This window comes from Peromyscus leucopus, chromosome 4 (genome assembly GCF_004664715.2).
Source record: "Peromyscus leucopus breed LL Stock chromosome 4, UCI_PerLeu_2.1, whole genome shotgun sequence".
Taxonomy (NCBI): Eukaryota; Metazoa; Chordata; class Mammalia; order Rodentia; family Cricetidae; genus Peromyscus; species Peromyscus leucopus.
In genome coordinates this window covers 151,778,086-151,789,851 of record NC_051066.1, presented here as the reverse complement: position 1 = coordinate 151,789,851, position 11,766 = coordinate 151,778,086, and the positions used below count along the sequence as shown (strand labels likewise).

The 11,766-nt window shown below is 46.3% G+C and overlaps 1 protein-coding gene across 4 annotated transcripts in view; it reads left to right on the top strand.

Moving 5' to 3' along the window:
• The first annotated feature begins 1,570 nt into the window (after window positions 1–1,570).
• LOC114692674 (activity dependent neuroprotector homeobox) overlaps window positions 1,571–11,766 on the top strand; it is a 29,201-nt gene continuing 19,005 nt past the window's right edge. Inside the window, exons 1-3 of one of the 4 annotated variants that reach the window (XM_037205576.1) lie at window positions 2,256–2,291; window positions 4,112–4,286; window positions 10,035–10,103. The gene's annotated coding sequence lies outside the window, so the exon portion shown is untranslated. Of the gene's footprint in view, window positions 2,292–4,111; window positions 4,287–9,771; window positions 10,104–11,766 lie in introns of those variants that run through there. The other 3 variants (XM_028868585.2, XM_028868587.2, XM_028868586.2) reach the window with 3 other exon arrangements.

Below are 11,766 nucleotides of genomic sequence, written 5' to 3'. Positions count from 1 at the left end.
TTTGAGTGCTGAGGAATCTTACCTGTTCTCTTGAAATGCAGCATTACGTAGTCAATGTCAAGTACATGGAGCAGAAGTCAAGTAGTCAGCTCAGAAGTCTCTGTAGAGACAGCATTGCTACCTCACACCTCACTGGAGCAGAGAACTTTGGTCTTCTTCATGTTCTCAGTACTTAGCTTCACAGTCATTGTCACTTGCTGGAGTTTCTCTGGGCATGTTTGAGCAGTGAACACCACCATCCAGAAGTCATTTAGAGGAGAATGTTGCCTAATTTTTATGCTGCATTTTTGTACTAATTCTGATGACATAAGCATGCACGTCTTTTTTTTTTTTTTTTTAAACCCCTCAATCTGAATCCAGCGTCTTTTGTGCTTCAAAGTGAAGGCAGTGATGAAATCCAGATTTTCTTCATACTGGTGTTATTGCTGTAGTGAGTGTCTAAGGAAAACTAGAGATGAATTTACTTTGCCTATTTCATATTCCCGTTGCCTATCTTCTACATTGTGCAGTTACCATATCTCTAGTCCTTTGATGAAAGAAAGGCCTTGCCACACCCCTTTTAAACAACTTCTGTCCCTTGTTTTCCACTGAGGCATTGGTTATGCTTTTATATATTTATTTATTTATATATATATATAGTAATACCTCCAGAAAACAATAGTGTCGGATAAAGGTTTGTTCAACTTCCTAACCAAACTCATATAGTTTGTCAGTCTTTCAAACTTGTAACTTAGGTCTAGAAACCACCTATAGGAAAAAGTGGGTGTGGCCAGTCCTTCACAACTTCACTTGCTACTTTTCAAAGCACTTAGTCATCCATATACTCTAGGGGAACTACTTCATTTAAAGTGGACCCAAGGGTGTTGATGTTGACATGGTGTGTTGGGGTTGATCCAAAGTGACAAAGCCAACAGTCCACATATAGTCATGTGTCCAAATTGTGGGAGCACTGACTACAGAGGGTTAGCGCCAGAACATCCTTAGGCATCGCCAGTCCGATGGCCTCAACTCTACAAACCCCACTTTTTTTTTTTAAGTCAAGGAGAAGTGGCCATTTGATGACTTGGAAGAGTATCTTGAGTAAAGCTGAGCCCTTGTCCATCTGTTGTTCCACACCAATCCGCCGGAAGAGCTGACATGGCCCCAGAGCTGTGTCATCTCAAGAGAATGTGTGAAGCACGAGGGCCTCACACCTCAGTCAAGGCTGGAGTCTCAGGCTCAGCCCTTGGCCTTGCCTCAGCCTGTGAGAGCACGCTCTCTGGGCACGTGGGGCTGCAGGGCTGCCCCACACCCTCCCTCCAGATGTAGTCCAGGCCCAGATGGGCCCGCGCAGGGATCCCCAGCACAGCCACCTGAGTGATTGTCGGAGCGTGCTGCGGCCCGCTGCTTCTGCCTCCGCAGGCGGCGCTGCGGCCAGAGGAAGGCACCCAGGAGCGCACTGCGGCCATTATCCACGGCGCCTCCTAGTGGGTCAATGGCAAAGCCTCCAAATTCTCGCGAGAGCTCCCCCTCAGTGGGGATTATATAATCTCCCCAGGCGAGGCTGGGGGTGCTGAAGGCACCCTCCCACCAGACAAGTAAGGGTCCGTGCAGCAGAGGCCGGAGAGCAGCCCCTGGGGTCCCCGTGCAGGGGGCGCTGGCCCCCACCGCCCCCCCTCCCGCTTAGCTGGACAATGAGTCCTCTTATGCTAATGAGGCGCTTACGTCACTTCCGCTCTTTCTCGGCCGCCATTTTGGCTAGGGCAGGTTCGGGGACTCGCTCCGAGGCGCTTGTATTGTCTGCTGAGGGGAGACGCGGGACCAGCCCCCTCCCCCGCCCGCCGCCGCCGCCACTGCCGCCGGCCCGGTCTACCCGCCGCCGCCGCCGGGACCCATGAGCTGAGCGCCCGCCCCCCGGCCGCCGCCATCTTGGCCCCCTCCCCCTCGGCGCCGCGCTCGGGGGCTCTGGCGTCTCCTCAGACACAGCTCCCTCTCTCGGTCCCCGCCGCCGAGGAGCCGCGCGGCTGCCGCCGCCGCCCGCCCGCCCGCCCGCGACGGTGAAGCCGCGGCCCCACGCCCGCCGCCGCCCTCCGCCCCTCCTTTGTCTGCACTGCCCGCGCCGCCGCCCGCCGCTCTGCTGCGCCCGCCGCGCCCCCCGGCAGCAGCCGCGGCCGCGGCTCGAGCCGGAGCCCGAGCGCGACGAGGCCCCGGGCGCGTCCTCGCCGCCATCGCCGTGCCGCCGCCCGCCCGCCGCCGCCGCCGCCGGGCCCCGGAGCACGCCGGCCCCGCGCACGCCTCGAGGCCGAGCCAAGGTAAGCCTGCGGCCCTGCCCTGCCCGCCTCCGGCCCCGGGCGCGGTCATTGTGCTCGGCGCGCACACTCGGCTCTGCACCGGCCTCTGCCCTCCCGCGGCCCGACCCCCGTCTCCGCCCCGCGAGGCCGCAGGCCACCCAAGGCTTCGGCGGCTGGTGGCATCTTCCCGCACCCACCCCGCCCCCAGCAGTACCCCGCGCTCCCGTCTCCCCAAGAACTGATCCCCTCCCGCCCCTTCCCCCCCACGCACGCCCCCAGTCCCCGGAACCAGCTTTCTGCCAGGTCTGCCCACCCTAGACCTGGGGGGGGAGGGGGGAAGGCCTGGGGGGCGGGGAGTGCATGGCACAGAGTGAAAGTCTTGGCCACCCCGACAACATGCCAGCCTCCCTCCCATCCTAACAGCCACAGTCCTTCGCCAGCCCCGCTCTCGGTCTCGGCTGCCTGCTCAGCACCACCTCTTTCTGATCCTCAACTTTGCAGTCAGAAAATGGAAATGCAGAAAGCCGCGAAAAGATTTCTGTCGAATGCAATGAATGGGGAGTAGTTCTCTGAGCACCCTCTCATTCACCTCTTCTTTCCTCTGGGCTGCCTGTCCTTCTCTCCCCCCACCCCGCAACCTGGATGCCTGTCTGGTAGAAAAGGCGCGATTGCTTCTCTTCCTCTTCTGTCCAGGATCGGGCTCTGAAGTCTAACACCCTTTTTAACCTCACTCCCTGCCACACTCCCCAGTTCTTCTCAGTGTTCTTCAGTCACCAGTTCCTCTGGACAGTTCTTGTCATAACCCCATTTCACAGACAAAGGCTTAGGAGGGAAAAAGAACCAAACTGTTTCCTGTGTTAGCCATTTTAATGCTGTCCAGTCCCCAAAGCCCAGTTCCTATCCCTGATGCTTCTTGTGCCTGTGTCTTGAACCTTCAAAATGGTGTGTGTGGGGGGGGGTGTCTCTTGGATAGCTTTGTGCAGTTTCTTTATAAATCTGCATTGTTGCTTCTGGTTTATGGCCATGAAGAAAATACCAGCCCCCACCCAAAATGCACCGCAGCCAAGTCGGTTAAAGGCAATGAGTGTTGGAGTCAGTAGGGGGCGCATTCTCTGCACTGGGTAAGGCTGCAGAGGGGGGAAGGGCCCCAGAACTAGAACAGGATGTGCTTAACAGCGCCTTCTACAGACCATGCGAAAATGGGCCCAGCAAGACTTGCACCTAGTTGAGCTGACAGACCGCAACATGGCGAAGGATTAAGTGAGTCTAAAGGGAGATTTATTTAAGAAAGCCACTTCAACGTTTGGAAAGTTCTTTGTACTTTTTCCAAACTGTTCACCCTCAGACTTTGGTTGCTGATCAGTCACTTTGGTGCACATCCTTAGGTCATAGGTCCCTTTCTCAAGAATCCTTTCACCTTAGAGTTTGAATGTGTTGACATCTCTTTCCTAGGACAGATGGTAAAGGGGGTTGTTTAAAACCTGAAAGTAATGGACTTGAGCTATCACTGGTCAATCCAAATCTCTCCAACTCTTTTAAGAGTGAAAAGTCATTCTTGAGAGGTTTTTGTGGGGTGGTGATTTTCATAGCCATGAGAGATGGGTGTCATGATTTGCAAGGCTTTGTTGGTAAACATCAGGCCCCTATTGAGTTCCTCATTGTCAAACTTGATAGAGTTGATTGCAAATTTTTGTTGCCTTCCAACTTCATTCAGCCTTCCAGCCATACATTACCTCAGTAGCCAACTGCCTTTGCAAGTGTTGACGCCAGTCTTGGTATGCACCCACTTTCTTAGGGTGTGTGGATATCTGTAGATTTTACTCCTGTTGTTATTTCCATAGGTGTGAGATGCACAATACGAAACCTAAGCCCCAACTTTTACACCGTGATGCACAGGGTTGCACTTTTTGTACTGAACTGATAGGTGGCCTAGTGGTTATTCCCTGTACTGCCATTTTGAGGATCTGGACTCCGTTCTCTGCCTTGCTCTTTGGACTACATTGTCAATTCACACCGGTGGGTATATCATTTTGGAGGGTGGGGACTGCAGCATCAGGGAAGCCAGAGACTTCCTCCTTGGTCACCACCAAAACCTACACTTCCAAAATTTCAGCTTAGCCACATTCCTCAAAGAACCAGTTAGAGCTGGTTGCAGTAGTGGGTTCTGAGCATTTAAGAAATGTGGCTCTTTCAAGAGAAAATTTCAAAGTTAATGGTGTCATTATAATCATTTGCATTCTGCACTATTGGGAATAAAGTTTTTAGTAGTTAAACTCAGGACTTGCTAAGTTTTTGCCTTACTTACTTACTTACTTGATTAAAAGGGGCTGGAATGGATCATTGGTAGAGATCGTAGCTAGCCTGGTAGGAGTTCCTGGATTTGATCTGCTTGGGAGGATTGACAGTGGGTGTTGATACACCTGTGGATACTTTATTCTACTGTTACAAACATCTTACGTGGGCATGTCAAGATAAATTTATGGGATGCCGAATGGATATATATGATACATAGTTAACCATTTGGTGCTTGAAGATGATTTTTTCTTTGTTAGATAGTTGCTGAGTGAAAAGGAGGCACCCTGGTCTTGGTGCCAGTGTTGCTCTAAGAGACTGCATGACTTCACATTTTATTTATTTATATGTCTTTGGTATTTACAGATTCCAATATTAAATACAAATAGCATGTTTTTTTAAGATGTTTTCTATGTACATTGGGATTTTGCCTGTATGGATGTCTTTGTGAAGATGCCAAATCCCCTAGAACTGGAGTTACAGACAGTTGTGAGCTGCCATGTGGGTGCTGGGAATTGAACCTGGTTCCTTTAGAAGAACAACCAGTGCTCTTAACCGCTGAGCCATCTCTCCAGCCCCAGTTACCTAATTCTTAAAGTGAATAATAAAGTTTGAGGATATGTTTGAGGTCAAGTTTGCAAATGTGATTTTGTTCATTCTAATAAGTGAAATACAGTGTTAGTTAATGGTGGTGGCCATTTTCCTTCAGGGAACTTTGAGCTGTGCACATGTGTGTACACTCAAGTTTGAACAGTTAACTGAGTTTGACACAAAAAGAGGGAGGGCAGGCACACTTGAGTTTGAAAGCAGACATTTGTTTTTAGATTTGTGTGAGTGTTTTGTCTACATGTTTAGATGTGCAGTGTGTGCATGCAGAGCCTGTGGAGTCTAGACGAGAGCAGTCGGTCTCCTGGAATTTGAGTTACTGATGGTTGTGAGCTGCCATGTGGGTGCTGAGAACCCAACTCGGTCCTCTGCAAGAGCAGCAGTGCCCTTAACAGCTGAGCCATCCTAGCCCAGTGAAAGCTGAGATTAGAGTCTGTGAACTAAAGATTCTTTTGAATAGCCTCAATTAACTAGACTAAGGAAGTGGGTCTTCTGTTTAATAACTTTCTTATCTTGATTTGTTGAAAAATTTTCTTCCAACTACTGTCATAGTCTTCAAAGACATTGAAAATAACCAGATCTTCTTAAATCTTGTTTCTCAAGACCTTACGTAGAAAATGCAGTAGATAGGGTTGTTGAAGTCATTGGTTGGTCGTATAATAAAACACCCACGTGGACTGATTTTGCTTAGATTTCTTTTTCTCTTCCTAAACCAGAGTCAGCAAAAATTCTGATAGCATTTTAACTTGACAATGTTGAACAGGTTTTGTTTCCACAAAAGTGTAAAAGTAATTGACCAATAAGCTTAATTACTGAAAGTGTAGATATATACAGTAGACCACAAATAAAATTGTTAACTTCCTTGTAGCAAATCTCTTAAATACCTGTTAAAAAGTATTCAGTCTTTAGAAAACAAAAATGTTCAGAATTATACATTATCTAAATGCCGATGTCTACAATACAAATTCAGTTGTGAGAAGTTACAACTTGAGAAATAGCTGGTTTATTATAAATGAAAAAGTGGAAACTAGTATTTGGTAAGTTTAAAAAAATGAAAAACTTGACAAATTTAAGTAGTGTCTTTTTGGTGTGTGTTTGTTTTTGCTTAACTATAGTTGAAGCCCTAGCATTTTGAGCTCATTACTTGGGTGTATATGGATGTGTTTATACCCACCCCCCCCCCCCCAAAAAAAAACCAGTTGGGATTTCTTTAAGAGTTGAGAATGACTGTCACACTAACACAAATAAAATATTTAAGAATTAGAAACGTGGTTTGTGATAATTCTTAGCATTAAAGAAAAATTGAAAGTTTTTTTTAAATAAATATTAGAAGCTCATTTGTTGTTCTCCCCATAGTGTCCATGACTGTTTTACAGTAAGCTACTTGTTAAGTCAGAATACGAGTGGCATAAAGCCTTTTGTACTTTCTGGAAGATAAATACTTTTCAGTAGAGTTTAATTTTCATTGGCTTGTCCAGAAGACATGTTAGGGGGAAAGTTGCTCCCAAATGTGGATAATTTTAGTGAGACTGAAAGAACTTGACATTTTGTTGCTATTACATAAACTTGGAAAGCTTTTCCTTGGGTTTTGTAAGCACTTATGATGGCCCTGCAGCTAGTGTCACATCCCTTGCTGAGGTTTATATCATTTTTCATGTTGTCATTATGGAAATGTGGTTTATGAAGCTAGTATAAACTGAGGCTAGCTAACCAAGTGGATGCTTCAGTAGGGTTATTGACTTAATTGCAAATTGGGTTCCCTATCTTGATTGTGAAAACTCCATCTAAGTAAGCCATCCATGTCTTGTCCAGGCTTTGGGCTTTTGGTTTTTGTTATTTTTGAGTGTCTTAGTGCTCCTCCCAACTGCCCTTTCATGACCTACCTGGTTTAGTGAGACTATTTCTGTCCCTTTGTAAGGAAAGATTCTAACATATATTAGCCTGCTTCCTGCAGTTAGGAATGGCTACATCACCTTGATTGTGCAGAGGAGATAGGAGGTGGGAGGGGCTAGTCTCAGACAGGATGTGAGCCACAGTCTTGTTCTTGTCAGTGAAAAGTGAAAAATGAGTACGAGACCATTCAGGTTCCTTCATCCTGGTGTGTGATCTCAGTCCTTTTCCTTTTGAGAGGCACTCCCCTGTTTCCCTCGTGTTGTTCATCTTTCCCTTCTGAGACAGTTGGTAGAAGAGTCCTGGAACTTGGAAAGAGGATCAGCAATGTTCCAGAAATGTGTTTGGGGAGAAAAGAGTAGCATATAAGACCTTGGAGATAGAGCTTTTGAAGGAAGGCTGAATCGCTACACATCTTGATACTTTCTCCTTAGGCTAGGGTATAGATTTGTAATTGACTCCTGGTGGGGAGTTAGGTGTCACTTCTCGTGAGCCTTGGCTGGTAGCCTATGGTGTAGGAATAGGGACCCATTCCTTGATTTTAGAGTATTAAGTAAGATGGTGGCTGGAGAGATGGTTCTGTGGTTAAGAATATGTCCTATAGAGAACCAGAGTTCCCAGCGCCCATGTCATGTGCCTCAAAACCATCTGTAACTCCAGCTCCAGAGTATCCAACAACACCTGGCCTCCACAGGCACATGCCCTCACTCCCACACAAACACACATGAATGCACACTAAAAACAAGTCCAAAAGAAGAGTAAAATGTAATGTTTAATTGGTTTGGCTTTCTAGTGTTTTAAAAACCATTCTTTCAGCACTGTCTTTGTTTTGAGAATCAAGGCACCACTATGTATAGCAGTATAGTGAGCCACCGGCTCTGTCAGGTGTCCAGGCCTGTGCTTGGGACGCTTGATGTTTGTTTATTGGGTTTTTATTTTATTTTATGTGTCTGAGTGTTTTGCCTGTAAGTGTCTAATCCATGTGTGTACCTGATACCTGTGGAGGTTGGAAGGAGGGTGTTGGATCCCCTGAAACTGGAGTTACAGGTGGTTGTGAGCTGTGGGTGGTGGGAACTCAGCTTGGATCCTGGAAGAGCCAGTAGTGCTCTTTCTTTAACTGCACTCGGAGCCATCTTTCCAGTCAGTGCTGGGGACTCTTTGGATGCTCCTGTGAGCTGGTCACTGCACAACCCATCGAGAGCAGGGTGGGAGCTGTGCGGGCTGCAGTAGTGCTTCTGGAGTTAGCTGTCCAGGGTCTGAAAGAGAACTTGCTCAGGTCCTGTTGCTTCTCCCAAAGCTTTGGGTTGTCTGGTTCCTGTTCTCACTCTGCTGAGTGGTGACTTCGCTTAAAATCTCAGCTTTTGTCCTCTCTTTCCAAATTCCTCCGAGCCTTTGCTTCCTGTGGGAGTCTGTATTGTTCTCTCTGGTGGGAGCTGTGACTGGAGAGCTTTGTGATTGATCTCTTTTGAAACAATATACCAGGAAAAACTTACATGTGGTGCTGTGGCTGCTTCTATTTAAATTTTAAATCACAGTTGTGAATTCTGAGTTAGTAGAGGTCTTATTCCTGTGAAAGGTGAGCTATGTTCCAATGCAAGAAGTGTCCCAAATTATTAAACAGCAGGTACAAAAGGCAAATGAAATGCCTCTGGTTAAGCCAGCAAGTGGTGAAAACCGCTACATCACATTGGTTTTGAAAAAAACTGCCTTGAATCCCTAGCACTGCAGAATCCCTGTGTGGTAGTGCATGGCTTTCTTGTACTCAGCACCCAGGAAGTAGGGGCAGGAGGATTGGAAGTTAATGGTCTTTCTCTATGTGCCTTTTGTTAAACCTTGACCCTGAGGGGTGGTTTAGATAACATGGTTTAGGTATACTGTCTGTTATTTAAGAATGGTACAGAAAATAAGTCCTCATCGCTGTGGAAAGTTACTCCTGAGTGGTTTTGATAGATAAATTAGAATATTAAAATAATGTAGTTACACAGCATTGAGATACAATGTTGCTTTACTCTCATGATTATAAATGAACATGTTTGCTGTGCATAGGCCAACTGAGTATTTGAATTGCCTTTTTTCAGGTTCCTCTTAAACCAGGTTATCCACTATAATATACTGACAAGGACATGCCTCTTAAGCCTGTGGAGCAAATAAAATAATAGCTCTTAAATTGATGAGGGGCTAAGGGGAGACCTTTGGTGTCTCAGCTTTCACCTTGTTCCTTGGACATGTGTGTTGGGATGTGAATCTTAAAAGTTACTCAGCTAAGGTGTGAGTATGTGCAAAAGTCTCATTAAATAAACATTTGAAGTACCACTAAGTGTAAAGACTAGAATGTACTAACTTGAATAGTTCTGCTAAGTATACCTAAATTATTGCCCCAAAATACTACGGTGTGTCTGTGAGTACAGATGCATATTATACTGTATACAGAGAGAACTTTTACTATGGCAACCACAGCTGTTTCTCAGGAATAAGGTAGCCTAGACTTTCTACCAGGTTATTAGAATGTTCAGAGTGTCTGATCTGGCTTCAGAAACAATGGGAACTGCTTTAGTACTGACCTGACTTAATCCTGACACTTGAACAGTACGACCATGTGTGTTTTTCTTTGACACAGCGTCCCACTGTGTGGTCCTGGCTGGCCTCAAACTCACAGAGATCCACCTGCCTCTTTCTCCCAACTCCTGGAATGAAGATGTGCACCACCACACCTGGACAAGAATTTAGATTGATTTATTTATTTTTAACGTGTTTGTGTGAATGTCTGTGTGAGTAAATGTGGACGCCGGTAATCTAGAAGAGCACATCTGACTTCGTAGTTGCTGGGAACCAGACTCCAGCCCTGTCATATCACGTTAGGAAATAGACTTGTAGAGGCTAAGGAACATTTTTAGGGTCGCAGAGCAAGGAATTCAACACAAGTCTGTTTAGCTCCTGGGTAGATTCTCACTCACTGCATTTTACCATCTTTTCTAGCAAATAGCAGCTTTACTGACAACCCTACCTCTCAAGAAGTTTGACATTGAAGTCTATATACCAAACCAGGTATGTTTTGGTCTGTGAACACAACTGTCTCACCAGAAGACAAAAATTTTGATTCAGGACAAATGTGCCTTTAATCTTAGCAGAGTTTGGGGCTAGTCTGATCTACAAAGCAAATTCTAGGCCAGCCATGGATATATAGAGACACTCCATCTCAAAAAAAAAAGTTGCCGGGCAGTGGTGGCGCACGCCTTTAATCCCAGCACTTGGGAGGCAGAGCCAGGCGGATCTCTGTGAGTTCCAGGCCAGCCTGGGCTACCAAGTGAGTCCCAGGAAAGGCGCAAAGCTACACAGAGAAACCCTGTCTCGAAAAATCAAAAAAAAAAAAAAAAAGTTTTGATTTTTAATTGGGGCTATAAGTTGCACACCTGAAACAGTTCTGTCTCTTCCTTTGCTGTGCCCTCACTGTCTGAACTCACACTTAAGGAACAAACTTAAGGCTCCACAGACGTTTCAGAGAAGAGTGAGGAGTCTAGAATGGTCTTAACAATACCTTGAGTGGTTCTCAGGTTGGCTAATTCTGGTATCAGTCAGCCAGACTAAAACTACTAAAGTGCCTGTAACTTCTTGGGTTTTAGGACTATAACTTAGTGTGGTAGTCCTTGCCTGGCTTGTCTAGGTTTAATCACACACAAACCCATGTTAGTATGTTGGTGTGTGTGACTTCTCTTTCTATACCTGTAAGTAGACATGGCACCAAACTGTAGCTTCACATTCTAATCATCACCCCACTTGTCCAGCTTTGCCATTCAAACTCGGTGCAGGGCTCGCCAGGGCTCGGCTTTCCTGCCTCTGGCACCGTGGCCATGCCCACTAGCTGGGAGCCAGGCCCTGACAGTAGCTTCTACTTCTGAAAATGTTTCTGACATGGCACCCCTTTTGCTGTTGGTGTTTGTGAGTGTCCTGTCTGTGAGCCTTATGTGGGCAGGCCCTTGTTCATTCAGTCTGTTTTCTTTGTAGCAGCCACTGGTATAGGTGACAGGAACACCAAGAATGTCCTTTTTTTTTTTTTGGTTTTTCGAGACAGGGTTTCTCTGTGTAGCTTTGCGCCTTTCCTGGAGTTCACTTGGTAGCCCAGGCTGGCCTCGAACTCACAGAGATCCGCCTGCCTCTGCCTCCCGAGTGCTGGGATTAAAGGCGTGCGCCACCAACGCCCGGCCAAGAATGTCCTTTTTAATGGGTATTGTTTGTCTTGAATAAGGAGATGGTTTCTTTTACCTTAAGGCAGCAGTTCTCAACCTGTGGGTCTCAACCCCATAAGGGGTCACCTATCAGATATTTACATTACAGTTCATAACAATAGCAAAATTACAGTTATGAAGTAGCAACAAATTAATTGGAATGTTTGAAATCACCTGTGGTGATCATTTGACATGAAAACTGCTAAAATGGTGTCGTTGTCATTGTGGTAGTTGGTGATATGAGGAGCAGCTGTTTAAGTTCGGTAGTTTCCTGGGGTGCTGGGGTGCTGCTGTGCAGCAGTAGTCCTTCTGTTCCCTTTGAAGGTGCGCCCACTTCACTTTCCCTGAGATGTCCCTTCTATTGAAGTGAAACTTTTGAAACTACTAGGAAGAAAAGTAAAGTGAAATTTAAATTCAACACATGAGATTTTTCTGAAGGTGGTCTCTGTGAATTCACATGCTCAATTTTGCCAAACAAAAGCGGA